The sequence below is a fragment of the Muntiacus reevesi genome, chromosome 3 (assembly GCF_963930625.1).
Source record: "Muntiacus reevesi chromosome 3, mMunRee1.1, whole genome shotgun sequence".
Taxonomy (NCBI): domain Eukaryota; kingdom Metazoa; phylum Chordata; class Mammalia; order Artiodactyla; family Cervidae; genus Muntiacus; species Muntiacus reevesi.
In genome coordinates, this window is record NC_089251.1 from 100,455,346 (window position 1) to 100,467,642 (window position 12,297).

At 47.2% G+C, this 12,297-nt stretch overlaps 1 long non-coding RNA gene across 1 annotated transcript in view; it reads right to left on the bottom strand.

Moving 5' to 3' along the window:
- LOC136164616 (uncharacterized) overlaps positions 1–12,297 on the bottom strand; it is a 134,787-nt gene that overhangs the window by 43,663 nt on the left and 78,827 nt on the right. The window contains exon 2 of the long non-coding RNA XR_010662382.1: positions 4,535–4,596. This is a non-coding gene — a long non-coding RNA (uncharacterized lncRNA). The remainder of the gene's footprint in view (positions 1–4,534; positions 4,597–12,297) is intronic.

The following is a 12,297-nucleotide window of genomic DNA, read 5'->3' on the forward strand; positions in this document are numbered from 1 at the left end:
ACCTAGATGTTGGAATCAGCAGATAAGAAATTTATACTAGCTATTCTAAATATATTTGAGGAATTAAAGGAAGACACTGCCATGATGGGCCTCCCAGGTGGCTCAGTGGTTAAAAAAAAAGACCTGTCAATGCAGGAGACTCGGGTTTGATCCCTGGGTTGGGAAGATTTCCTGAAGAAGGAAATGACAAGCCACTTCAGTATTCCTTCCTGGGAAATCCCATAGTTAGGGGAGCCTGGCGGGTTACAGTCCATGGGGTCACAAAGGTCAGATATGACTTAGTGACAAAACACCACCACCACTGTGGTAGAGAATCTCAGCAGAGCAATGGAAACAATTCTTTAAAAAGACCCAAATGGAAGCTGCGGAACTGACTAGACTCAGAAAAGAAAAATTCAGTGGATATCCCTAACAGAAAAATGGGTGAGTAAACTAGAAGACAGGCCAATACAAATAAGCCAATCTTTTTTTTTTTGTAGATGGACTTTAATTGCCCTGTAAGCTGCCTTCAAAAAGATTATGCCATAGGAACCGAGCAATGTGATCTATGATAAATCTAAAGTAAAAAGAGCTCTTTTAGAAAGAAACTGAGAACTTCCCTGGCAGTCCCATGTTTAAGACACTGAACTCGTAAGATAGTGGTCATGGATTTGATTCCTGGTTGGGGAACTAAGATCCCACATGCTGCATGGTGTGGCTATGAAATAGAAGTGTGTGGTCAAAAAGCCTTCTCTCATGGTTTAATTGATGATATCTTTACTCAAATAAGTCAATCTTAAAAACACAATACAAAACAAATTTTTTAAAATGAAAGAGCTTCAGTGACTTTTGGTACAACATCAAGCATTCTAATATAAGTGTAATTGGAATCTCAGAGAGGAAGAGAGGGAAAATGAGCAGGAAAAGTATTTGAAAAATATGGCTGAAAATGCCCTAAACCTGATGGAAAACACTAACTTCTAAACTCAAGAATCTTAATAAACTCCAGGGAAGATAAACACATACACTCACCACAGAAAGGTATGTCATAGTTAAACTGCTGAAAAATAAAAAGTCTTAACCAGCCAGAGAAGAAAATGACACATATACAAGGACCAATGACATGAATCACATCTGAGTTTTTATCAGAAGCAATGAAGCAAGAGATCATGAGATGATAAGATAATGAAATGATTAGCGCTAAAGTTCTACATCCAGTAAGATACGTTCTTCAAAAAATTCAGGAAACAGACATTTTTAGTTAGCTGAAGCTGAGCGACTTCTTCATCAGGAAATGTGAAAGGAAGTTATTCAGATTGATGAGAAATGACACCAGGAGGAAACTTGGGTCTTCAACATGGGGAAAAGATACCAAAAATGGTAAATCTGTGAGCAAAATAAAAGACTACCTTTTTGTCCTTCTGCAGTTTATTTTAAAGACAGCCAGTAACTGTTTTTGCCATGATATCATACAGCATGACTCTCTGACCAATTGGAATTAGACCTTATCAACAAGTCTAGAAAATCTTCAAATGAAAATTAAGCAACACATATTTAGGCTTACCATTTATAACTTAAAAGTAAAATTCTGAAGCTGTGAAACCCGTGGTAGATCTTTGCAGTCTTGGGGAAGACAAAGATTTCTGAATTTGACAGGGCACACAGGTCCACTCTGGCACCCGGACTGTGACTTGGAAAAGAAACTGCGGGCAATGTCAAAACCTTAGAGCTCACTGTCTTAAGTTTTACAGTTAGTTTTTACTAACTGAGGACTCTTCAGGTAGTAAAATGAAATATTTGGTTGCTACCAGTAGGAAAAGGGCTTGAAGTTCAAGATGAACTCAGATATTTAAAAAAATGAAAGTTAATTTTTTTTTTTTTGCCCTTCTGACATGCAATTGAGTTATCTGTGCATTTCTAGAAGATTAAAATGTGAGGAGTAGCCCATGGAGAAGCAACCTTAGGGAAGAAAGAAGAGGAAACAGTGGCCAGAGACCTCAAGGACTCCAAATCTAGATTCCAGGGTCCCTTTACACTACGGTGTAGTCCTGGAAATAAGACGCACCACACTAAGCTTCAGTGAGCTGTACTGGCTCAAAGCAAGCTGCTCTCCCTTTGAAATTCACATAGAACCCCTGTGCAGTTTTACCTCTAGAGAAAGGACATTTTCTTATACATATGGCTTCCCTACTGTCTCAGGCAGTAAAGAATATGCCTGCAATGCGGGCGACTTGGGTTCGATCCCTGGGTTGGGAAGATCCCCTGGAGGAAGGCAAGGCCACCCACTCCAGTATTCTTGCCTGGAGAATCCCCATGGACAGAGGAGCCTGGGGGGCCACAGTCCATGGGGTCATAGAGAGTCGGACACAACTGAGCAACTAAGCATATCATACACACACATGTGTGTGCATAAATATATATAAATTTTATATTTAAGTTTGAAAGTGAAAGTCACTTAGTCATGTTTGACTCTTTGTGACCCCATGGACTATAAGGTCCCGGGAATTCTCTAGGCCAGAATATTGAAGTGGGTAGCCTTTCCCTTCTCCAGAGGATCTTCCCAACCCAGGAATTGAATTGGGGTCTCCTGCATTGCAGGCAGATTCTTTACCAACTGAGCTATCAGGGACACCTCATATTTAAGTTTATATATATTTAATATATAAATTTATGTATGTGTGTCCATGCAAAGTTGCTTCACTATATATAGAATGTCAATGTCATTACACATAAATAATATATAAAACATAAATATATAATATAAATTTTATACAATAAATTATATGTATAATATATATTTAATGTAAAATTTTATTTGTATATAATTTAAGAGTTACTAACCCAGATAATCACAATGGTGTGATCACTCACCTAGAGCCAGACATCCTGGAATGTGAAGTCAAGTGGACCTTAGAAAACATCACCATGAACAAAGCTAGTAGAGGTGATGGAATTCCAGTTGAGCTATTTCAAATCCTGAAAGATGATGCTGTGAAAGTGCTGCACTCAATATGCCAGCAAATTTGGAAAACTCAGCTGTGGCCACAGGACTGGAAAAGGTCAGTTTTCATTCCAAACCCTAAGAAAGGCAATGCCAAAGAATGCTCAAACTACCACACAATTGCACTCATCTCACATGCTAGTAAAGTAACGCTCAAAATTCTCCAAGCCAGGCTTTAGCAATACCTGAACCAAGAACTTCCAGATGTTCAAGCTGGTTTTAGAAAAGGCAGAGGAACCAGAGATCAAATTGCCAACATCTGCCGGATCATCAAAAAAGCAAGAGAGTTCCAGAAAAACCTCTATTTCTACTTTATTGACTACACCAAAGCCTTCAACGGTGTGGATCACAATAAACTGTGGTAAATTCTGAAAGAGATGGGAATACCAGACCACCTGACCTGCCTCTTGAGAAACCTGTATGCAGGTCAGGAAGCAACAGTTAGAACTGGACATGGAACAACAGATTGGTTCCCAATAAGAAAAGGAGTACGTCAAGGCTGTATATTGTCACCCTGCTTATTTAACTTATATGCTGAGTACATCATGAGAAACGCTGGGCTGGAAGAAGCACAAGCTGGAATCAAGATTGCCGGGAGAAATATCAATAATCTTAGATATTCAGATGACACCACCCTTATGGTAGAAAGTGAAGAGGAACTAAAAAGCCTCTTGATGAAAGTGAAAGAGGAGAGTGGAAAAAGTTGGCTTAAAGCTTAACATTCAGAAAACTAAGATCAGGGCATCTGGTCCCATCACCTCATGGGAAATAGATGGCGAGACAGTGGAAGCTGTGGCTGACTTTATTTTGGGGGGCTGCAAAATCACTTCAGGTGGTGATTGCAGCCATGAAATTAAAAGACATTTGTTCCTTGGAAGGAAAGTTATGACCAACCTAGAGAGCACATTAAAAAGCAGAGACATTACTTTGCCAACAAAGGTCCGTCTGGTCAAGGCTGTGTTTTTCCAGTGGTCATGTATGGATGTGAGAGTTGGACTGTGAGGAAAGCTGAGCAGCGAAAAATTTATGCTTTTGAACTGTGGTGTTGGAGAAGACTCTTGAGAGTCCCTTGGACTGCGAGGAGATCCAACCAGTCCATCCTAAAGGAGATCAGTCTTGGGTGTTCATTGGAGGGACTGATGCAGAAGCTGAAACTCCAGTACTTTGGCCACCTCATGCGAAGAGTTGACTCACTGGAAAAGACCCTGATGCTGGGAGGGATTGGGGGCAGGAGGAGAAGGGGATGACAGAGGATGAGATGGCTGGATGGCATCACCAACTCGATGGACATGAGTTTGAGTAAACTCCAGGAGTTGGTGATGAACAGGGAGGCCTGGCATGCTGCGATTCATGGGGTCGCAAAGAGTCGGACACGACTGAGCGACTGAACTGAACTGAACTGAAAAAAATGTAAGTTATGTGTAAATTTCACAGCTAACCATTCTGATGACAAAGAACATTTACTTGCTCTTGTTGTCTTTAGATCTATGTCATTCAAAATGCTTTAAAATTGTACAGCACTGGCATTCACTGCCCGCTTCTGAGTCCTCTTACCTTTGATTAAAAGCCCAAGCCAGGGATTCGCATCTCTGCTTTATTTCTGGTCCAGGGGAGTCCTAAAGCAACAAAACAGAAAGACAAAACCAAAAGGACATGAGCAATGTTCGCTGCTCTCCAGCTGAGTCTGTGGGCTCATTGCTGAAGCTGTACCTGTAGCTCTAAGTGGACACGTCAGTCCACTGGCAAGAAGGCTGGTTTGGACTGCAACCTTCATTTACTCATTCATTCAGCAAATACGCATTGCATGTCAAGGTGCTTTGGAGATGAAACTAAACAAAAACCCTGCCAGCATTCATTAAGGTCCTGGCCTGTTGTTACTAACACTCGTGCCCACTTCTGTATCTTCTGTGTCCTTCACACAGCAGGGTAAGTGGGAGTCCAGTGAGCAAACTCAAGTCTGAAGGAGAAGCAGAAGTCTTTTTGACCATCATGGGGGACCCTGCCTGGGTCTGAAAATTAAACTAACAAAGATTTAACAGGAGAAAAGCATACACATTTATTTAGTATGCACATTTTACATGATCTGAAAACCCTCAAAAGGGAATGAAGACCCAAAGCAAAAATTAGACCTGAGTATTTTGTGCTGGGTTTGATGAGGAGTGTCCAGGCGTGGAGCATGTGACAGGTGAAGCAACAGAGGTGAGTGTAGTCAACTGGGGGAGAGTGAGCAAGCCCTGTTTGTTAGGACTCTTTCCTTTATCTTCTGAGATGAGGATGATCTCCCAGGTAAAGGGAGGGTGCCTCTCACAGGAGGATTTTACCTCCTGTGTCTCAGGGAAGGAGTACAAGTGGAGGTAGAAAAGGGCAGCTGCGATTTTCCCAAGTCCCTTCAGTTTAAAATACTCGATACGCCCAGGTACCATATATTTTTGGGTAGTATATTCTGAACCTCATCATGGCTCTGGCAATAATGATGTCATCTTAGGTAATCAAAGAGCCTATTGTTGGGCAACAGGGAACTAGGGGCAAAAATGAGTCAAACCCATGCCATCCCTCATCACCACCCTTCCCCCAATGCACTCCCAGCACGCCCCTTGCTGACCAGCAGCCAGAGCCTTGATGCCAGGACTAGGTTTTCCAGATACATCAAGACATCTGTCAGATGGCACTAAAATGAATCCTCAAGTCCTCCATTTATTCAACACAGTGGACAATCCTTGTGGGCCTCCCTGCTGGCTCAGTAGTAAAGAATCCACTTGCCAATGCAGGAGACATGGGTTTGATCCGTGAATCAGGAAGATTCCCTGGAGAAGGGAATGGCAACCTACTCCAGTATTCTTGCCTGGGAAATCCCACGGACAGAGGAACCTGGTGGGCTGCAGTTCATGGGGTGGCAAAGAGTCAGACACGACTGAGCGACTAAACAACAAAGACAATACTTGTCTCATAGGTTTTGGGTACCAGTCACAGAATCTGCCTCTGTGAGCTCCATCACAAAGGGCCTGTGTGCTAAGAGACTGCAGGTTCCATGAATCATGCAGAAAGCTGAGTTGCTGGGTTTGGGAATGGGCAGGGGAGAGAACAGGAATGGCAAAAATAGGCATGAGGCAGGAGTAATGTGGTCCAGGAGGGCTCTGCTGATTGAATAAGGTAAGCCCCAAAGTCTCAGACAACAGCATCCCAATGACAGAGCTTGGTGGCATATCCCCCACTCCCACCCCCCCAGCAAACCCCCAGGCTATGCAGAGAGAGGAGAGGAAGAACCAGCTTCTCACTCTGGTGTGGCATTCAGAGTCACCCCCTCCCCAAGATACCACACAATGGAAGGAAGGGGCACGGCCCCAGAGGGACTGGGCACAGCAGGCACGGGTAGCCCTGAAAACTGCAGCTCTCTTGACAAGGCTTCGTTGCCTCTTTGTAACCAGGCTTCTCCAAGTACTGCTCAGGGGTTCAGGCAGCCTCTAGAGGCTACAACAGTCAAGGAAGCTGAATCTCTTCTCTGTGTGTGCGCGCACTCAATCATGTCTGACTCTTTGTGACCCTATGGACTGTAGCCCTCCAGGCTCTTCTGTCCATGGGATTTTCCAGGCATGAATACTGGAGCAAGTTGCCATTTCCTTCTCCAGGAGATCTTCCTGACCCAGAGATTGAACTTGTGTCTCTTGCATCTCCTGCATTGACAGGCAGGTTCTTTACCAACTGAGCCATCTGGGAAGCCCTGTATCTCTAGAGTCTCCAAAAAAGAATGAGGGTTTGTCTGGAGCCCAGTGAGATGGATTTGGGGTGCCTGGCCTCCAACCCTGTCAGAGAATACATTTGTGCTGTTTTAAATCACCCAGGGTGTTTACAGCAGCCAGAGGAAACAAAAACATCTTACATGACAAGCAGGAAGATAGAGAGAGACCAAGGGGCTCACGTGTCACAACCTAGGAATCCAGACCTTGCCTCCTGCTGGGTAGCATCCTCCTGAAGTCCCACCCCAGGACAAGTCTCTAAGAGGGAGGGTGCCCTGGGGCTCAGCAGAGCCCTGGGAAAAGTAGTGGTCCTTCATCAGCTCCAAGAGGGCTGCTCATCAGCCCTCAGCCTCCAGCACACGGGGCATTTTATGACTGTTCTGTACCCACTGATGCGCCTGCCAGGGCACTGAGTGGAAATGGTATAAGAGCTCTTGGGGCTGATCCGGGTGTCTCCACAGTCTCCATGAGTCTGAACTGGTGCATCCACTGCATGAACAAGTGCATACTGGAAACATCCAGATCGGAGTAGGAGTTGCTGCAGATATGGAAGGCAGAGGATGGTGAGGGTCCTCAGAGCAGCTGCTGTTGCTCAAGGCATTTTGATCACCTAGCATGCTGGCTTTCACAATATCCTCTGAAAGATGCACACACAAGTGCAGGTGGGAACGAAACGTTTCCTGCTGCTCATTTCATCCCAGCCTCAGCCCAAACGTATTTATATCTCAAAATTTCTCAGCACAATGGGGTGTGAAGCAGGGGGAGGGAGATGCTCTAGCCACACTGTGGGGGAGGGTGATTTGGTCCACGCTCCTGTTTACTGGAATGGTTTTCTACTAACACAGAAAAAAAAACTTCTGAAATAAAGGAGGATTGCAACTGTTTGTTTCCTTTTGCTTTTTTGGTTACAGCAGTAAAAACTGTCCTTCAAAATAGTCCCCAAAGACATCAGAGCTGGACAGTGACGAATGGGGAACAGATGTTTCTGGGCTGTCAGAATGGCAGCTTCCTCCTCGACACGTGGGCTCTGGGATGCAGGGAATGGGTCACTGTCCGGCCTTGGCGGCCAGACAGACCAGGCCTGGCAGGCCAGGGCTCCGGTTCCAAGGGTGAGCGGGATGGCGGGCCAGCCTTCCCCTGTCAAGTTAGGCAACTCGGGGCTTTTAACTGCCTTGGAGATGAGGGCGTGCGCCTTGAATGAGGAACTAGGACCGGCCCTGACTTCCCAGCAGGCGTGCAGCTCAGTTTACAAAGATCTGGTTCCCCAAGGCCTGGGCGGCAGGGGCCAGAGGAGGATCTGCTTTTCTCAGGACCTGGGAGCTAGCGCTGCAATTCTGTGCCACCCACTTTCCCACATCACTTCACTTGCCCACTTCCCTCTCCCCAGAAACCCCAATGGCCAGCGCCTGGGGATGGCAGATGGGAGTGGGCTCGGGGTAATGGCCAGGCAGCCTGTTCCTCTCAGAGGTCCCCACCCCATCCAGTCTCTGGTCTCCAGTGGCAGCAGCCTCCCAACAGGTCACCCCATGGTTCTCCTCCAACGACCTCAGTGCCTGCTCCGTGGGCTCCTACTGTCAGTGTCCACAGGGTGTTCAAAGGTCCTGAGGGGCTGGAGGGTCCAAAAGAATGCAGTGGAATGGACATAACCATGCCAAATCTGGTCCTGGAGACATGGGGGCCCTGCTACATGCCCTAAGGCCCCCCCACAGGCAGAGCCCCTCCCCCGCCCAGCAGGAAGCAGAAGCAGGGGTTGAGGTCACCCCACATCCTTCTGTCCCGCCACACTCACAACATCACGTGCATTGCACACCATGGCCGAACTTCCACTCCTGTAAGGAACCCCTGAGACCTACCATGGGGCAGGTTTTAGATGCCAGGGGTTAGGTGGGAGGCAGCGTCTAGAGTCCAGCTCCTAGGGTTCAAACCCCAGGTCCAGACTCATCATCCCCCACGGGCCTGGGCATTTCATAACCTCTGCGTGCCTCAGTTTCCCCATCCTTAAATGGTGAGTTTAATACTTTCCAGAGGAGCTGCTTGTGACTATTACATGTCAAGTACCGGCGCTGGGCTGATACCCGGGAACACTACTTATAAGAGGCTCAGAAAGCTGAGCACCTGGCCTCACGGATGGACCCAGGTGGTCGTGCGGCCTGTCTAGCCATGGACCACCCCCATCAGCTTTCAGTGAGTTCTCAGTGCGCATGCGCAGGTCTTGCGGGCCACGCTCTGCGCATGCACACCGGCTGGAGCCCGGAGCGCTGCTGGGAACAGCTTCATGGCACGGAGGATGCGGAGCAGAGGGCAGGGGTACGAGGGGGCAGCTGGAGCCCAGTTCGCTCTTGCAAAGCACTTCCTGAACTGCACATTCAGTTACCACAAAATGAGTCAAGGTCCCTTTCAAGTGGCTTATTGAGCTTCCCTCTGATCTGGTGCAGCCTCCCCAGGATGGACGGGCCACAGGCTTTCCTGGTGAGCTGTCAGGCCCTGCTCGGAAACCCCTCGACTGGGCACCAGTGCCAGGCTCTGCACAGGCACTGCTTCACTTCTCCCCTACATCAAACCCACAGTCTGGCCTGGTTCCCATTTTACAGATGAGGAAACTGAGGCTCAGAGAGGTTGGGATCACACAGCTAGTCAGGGTCAGGGCTGGGATTTGATCTTATGCCTGTCTGGCTCTTACCTGCTAGCTCTTTTGCCTGGCTCAGTGCAGTGAGCCAAGGCCGTGTTCACCTTACCTGCCTGGGTCAGATAGAGGTCTGGAAACTCTCACTGGTAAAATGAAGACTCTGGGGAGGTGAGACTGTGGAAATGGAAGGATTAGAACCCCTTTTCTCACTTCCCAGGAGGAAATAGGGCCCCACTGATGGGGTGGTGTCTCCTGTGGACAGATTTCTCATAAGAAGGGAGTCAATTTGCCTATAAAATATCCGGGGGAATGCCCTATGAGCCAAGTAGTTAGGATTCTGAACCTCCCCTGCAGGGGGCCTGGATTTGATCCCTGGTGGAAGAACTAAGATCCCACAAGCTGCCTGGTGTTACCAAAAAAGTCTCCCCTGGAACACCAAGATTCCATGGTTGAGGGAGACAGCCACAAAAGCTTTCTCTGAAACCTGTCTTCTGGATCAGGCACCTGCCTGGGTGGAGGGGGAGCCTTAGCTGTGAAAGCCCTTCATCCTGGGGTGGGGAGTGCTGAGGGAGGGAGGATGGGCCCCAAGGCCAGCATAGGTCCTGCCCGAGGGAGAGGTCCTTTTGGGTCTCTGGGAAAGAGGGAGGGCTTCTCAGTGGTAGTCAGGGGAATAAGAGAGAAAAAAGGAAGCAGGTGCGTTTGAAACACAAAGACAGGCTGTGGAAAACCCATACCAGCCAAGAGGGTCTGAACTGTGCTGCTGCTGACTTGGTTGTTTGTTTTTGCTTTTGTCCTTGTTTTGATTCAGTTTAGGAGTTTTCTTAGTAATCACTGCTAGGAAAGTCAGGTGGCCACACAAATGGAAAAGTAAAAGAGAGACAGAGAGAGAGAGAGAGAAACAAAACTGGGTGATAACAACAGACAACAAATCTAAGGACGTGTTCATGGAACTCGCCCACCTTTTTGAGATGGAGAAGAGCCTGAGCCTAAAGTCACACTTTTTTTCCCCTGATTCCCTTTGTCTTTTTTAAAAAGCAACTTTCACTTACGGAAATAATTCACGGTACCCTTGTAAAATGTACACACTATAGATAAGGCTCAGGAACGTCTTGACCACTGCCCTATGGATGGGACCTCCCAGTCGGCCCCTGCACCCTGAATGCTGGAGGGCTCTGTGGGCTGGATAAGGCCTTGTAGTCCCCTCATTATTTACTGCTTCGTTTTTAGGAGTAAGCTCAATGCTGGCGACTAAAGCACATGCTTAAAGAAGCACAGTTTTCTCTCTTTGCTTTGGAGATATTCGTATTCATAACGCGTGTTTTAAAAATACTGTCATTCATTATGGACTCAAACTGACCACCATACTTCATGTCTGGCAGTTAACATGCATCAAGGATTGAAATGGGAGCAAACATCAAATAAATTACTTAAACATGAAAAAAAAAGCATGTTCTGTAAGTCAAATTGCAAAGTTTGCCACAATGCCCTGCTCCTCAGAAGGACCTAGAAAGGTCTGAACTGCCCTTAAACTCTTCCTCCAAACAGTACCTAAGCCTTCTGTTTGAAGCTCTTTCAGATACCCCACCCCGCACCCCCCATGCTCCAAGCCTGTACTGGCCACCTTTCTCATATCTATTTCAGAGATCCCTGGGTCAATAAGATCCCCTGGAGGAGTAAATGGCCACCCACTCCAGTATTCGTGCCTGGAATGTCACATGGACAGAGGAGCCTGGCAGACTACAGTCCATGGGGTCACAAAGAGTCGGATATGACCAAAGCAACTGAGCATGCATACACACACCAAGATCATCTCAGAACTAAGAGTCTTGCCCCAAACTACCCTCCCTTGTTGGTTTCTCCAGAAGAGCAGCAACTCCTGACCTCAACTCCTATCTTCTCACTGAGATTTCAGGAGATGATGACCTCCTGGGGGTGAATGTCCCGTACGCAGACTCCCATCAGAGTCCCTGGGTTTCCTGACTAAAGCTGCTCCTTCATGAAGCTCTGAGCCTGTGTTCTTATGGAGATTTTCCATCTAGTGTCTCAATGTAGGAGCGCAGGAGACTTGTAAGGCTCTGGAACATTCTAGAAGGTCATAAACACCAGTTCTTCAAGCAGCTGGTTGTAGAAATGGAGGAAGGAGATGCACCACCTCTAACCCCTGTCCTCACATCCTCCAAGTTGAGCACATCCACACTGGGTCATGAGGAGACACAGCATCCAGTGTTCCTGGTTGGACTCCACAGTTGCTCTGACAATAGAGCAGCTATATTGTGTGAGTGGTAGCAGCTGAGGTGGGTACACAGCCTTCCCAGAGGATACTGCGTAGACATGCTGTCCACATGGAGGCCTGTCCACAAGGGTCAGGACAGAATGCCAGACTTTAAGAACTGCTTTCCCTTCCATGATTTCTAGCACATTGAAGACCCTCAGAAGTCTTGCATAGTAGAAATAGTTCAATTATGTAACTCAAGTTTTCCCAAACTTACTAGCTCAGAGAACTCGTTTCTGGCAAAATGCCTGTTGCTGTCTCCCAGCAGAACACACGCTGAGACCTGCTGGTCCAGGCATCTGGGGAGAGTAACGATATTGGTCGCAGTGCTTCTTAAGCAGTTGACAATTTGTGCTGCCGGACTGCAAGGGCCTTGACACCCAGCCTTTTTTCCGATAGTTTAGACGGACGCAGTGTCTGAAACCCTAGGGTGTTTTAATGATGGCTTGAGTTTAAAAGAATGGGATCTCAAACTGTGACCGCTGTGATCCCTGGTCCAGGAAGATGCCGCAGAGCATCCAAGCTCGTGTACCACAGCCACCAAGTCCAAGCTCCAGAACCCACAAGCTGCACTGCTGAGGCCTCGAGCCTGGAGCCCGGGCTCCACAAGAGAGGCCTCTGCAGTGAGAGGCCCACGTACCGCAACTGCAGAAAGCCCGCATGCAGCAGTGAAGACCAAAATAAA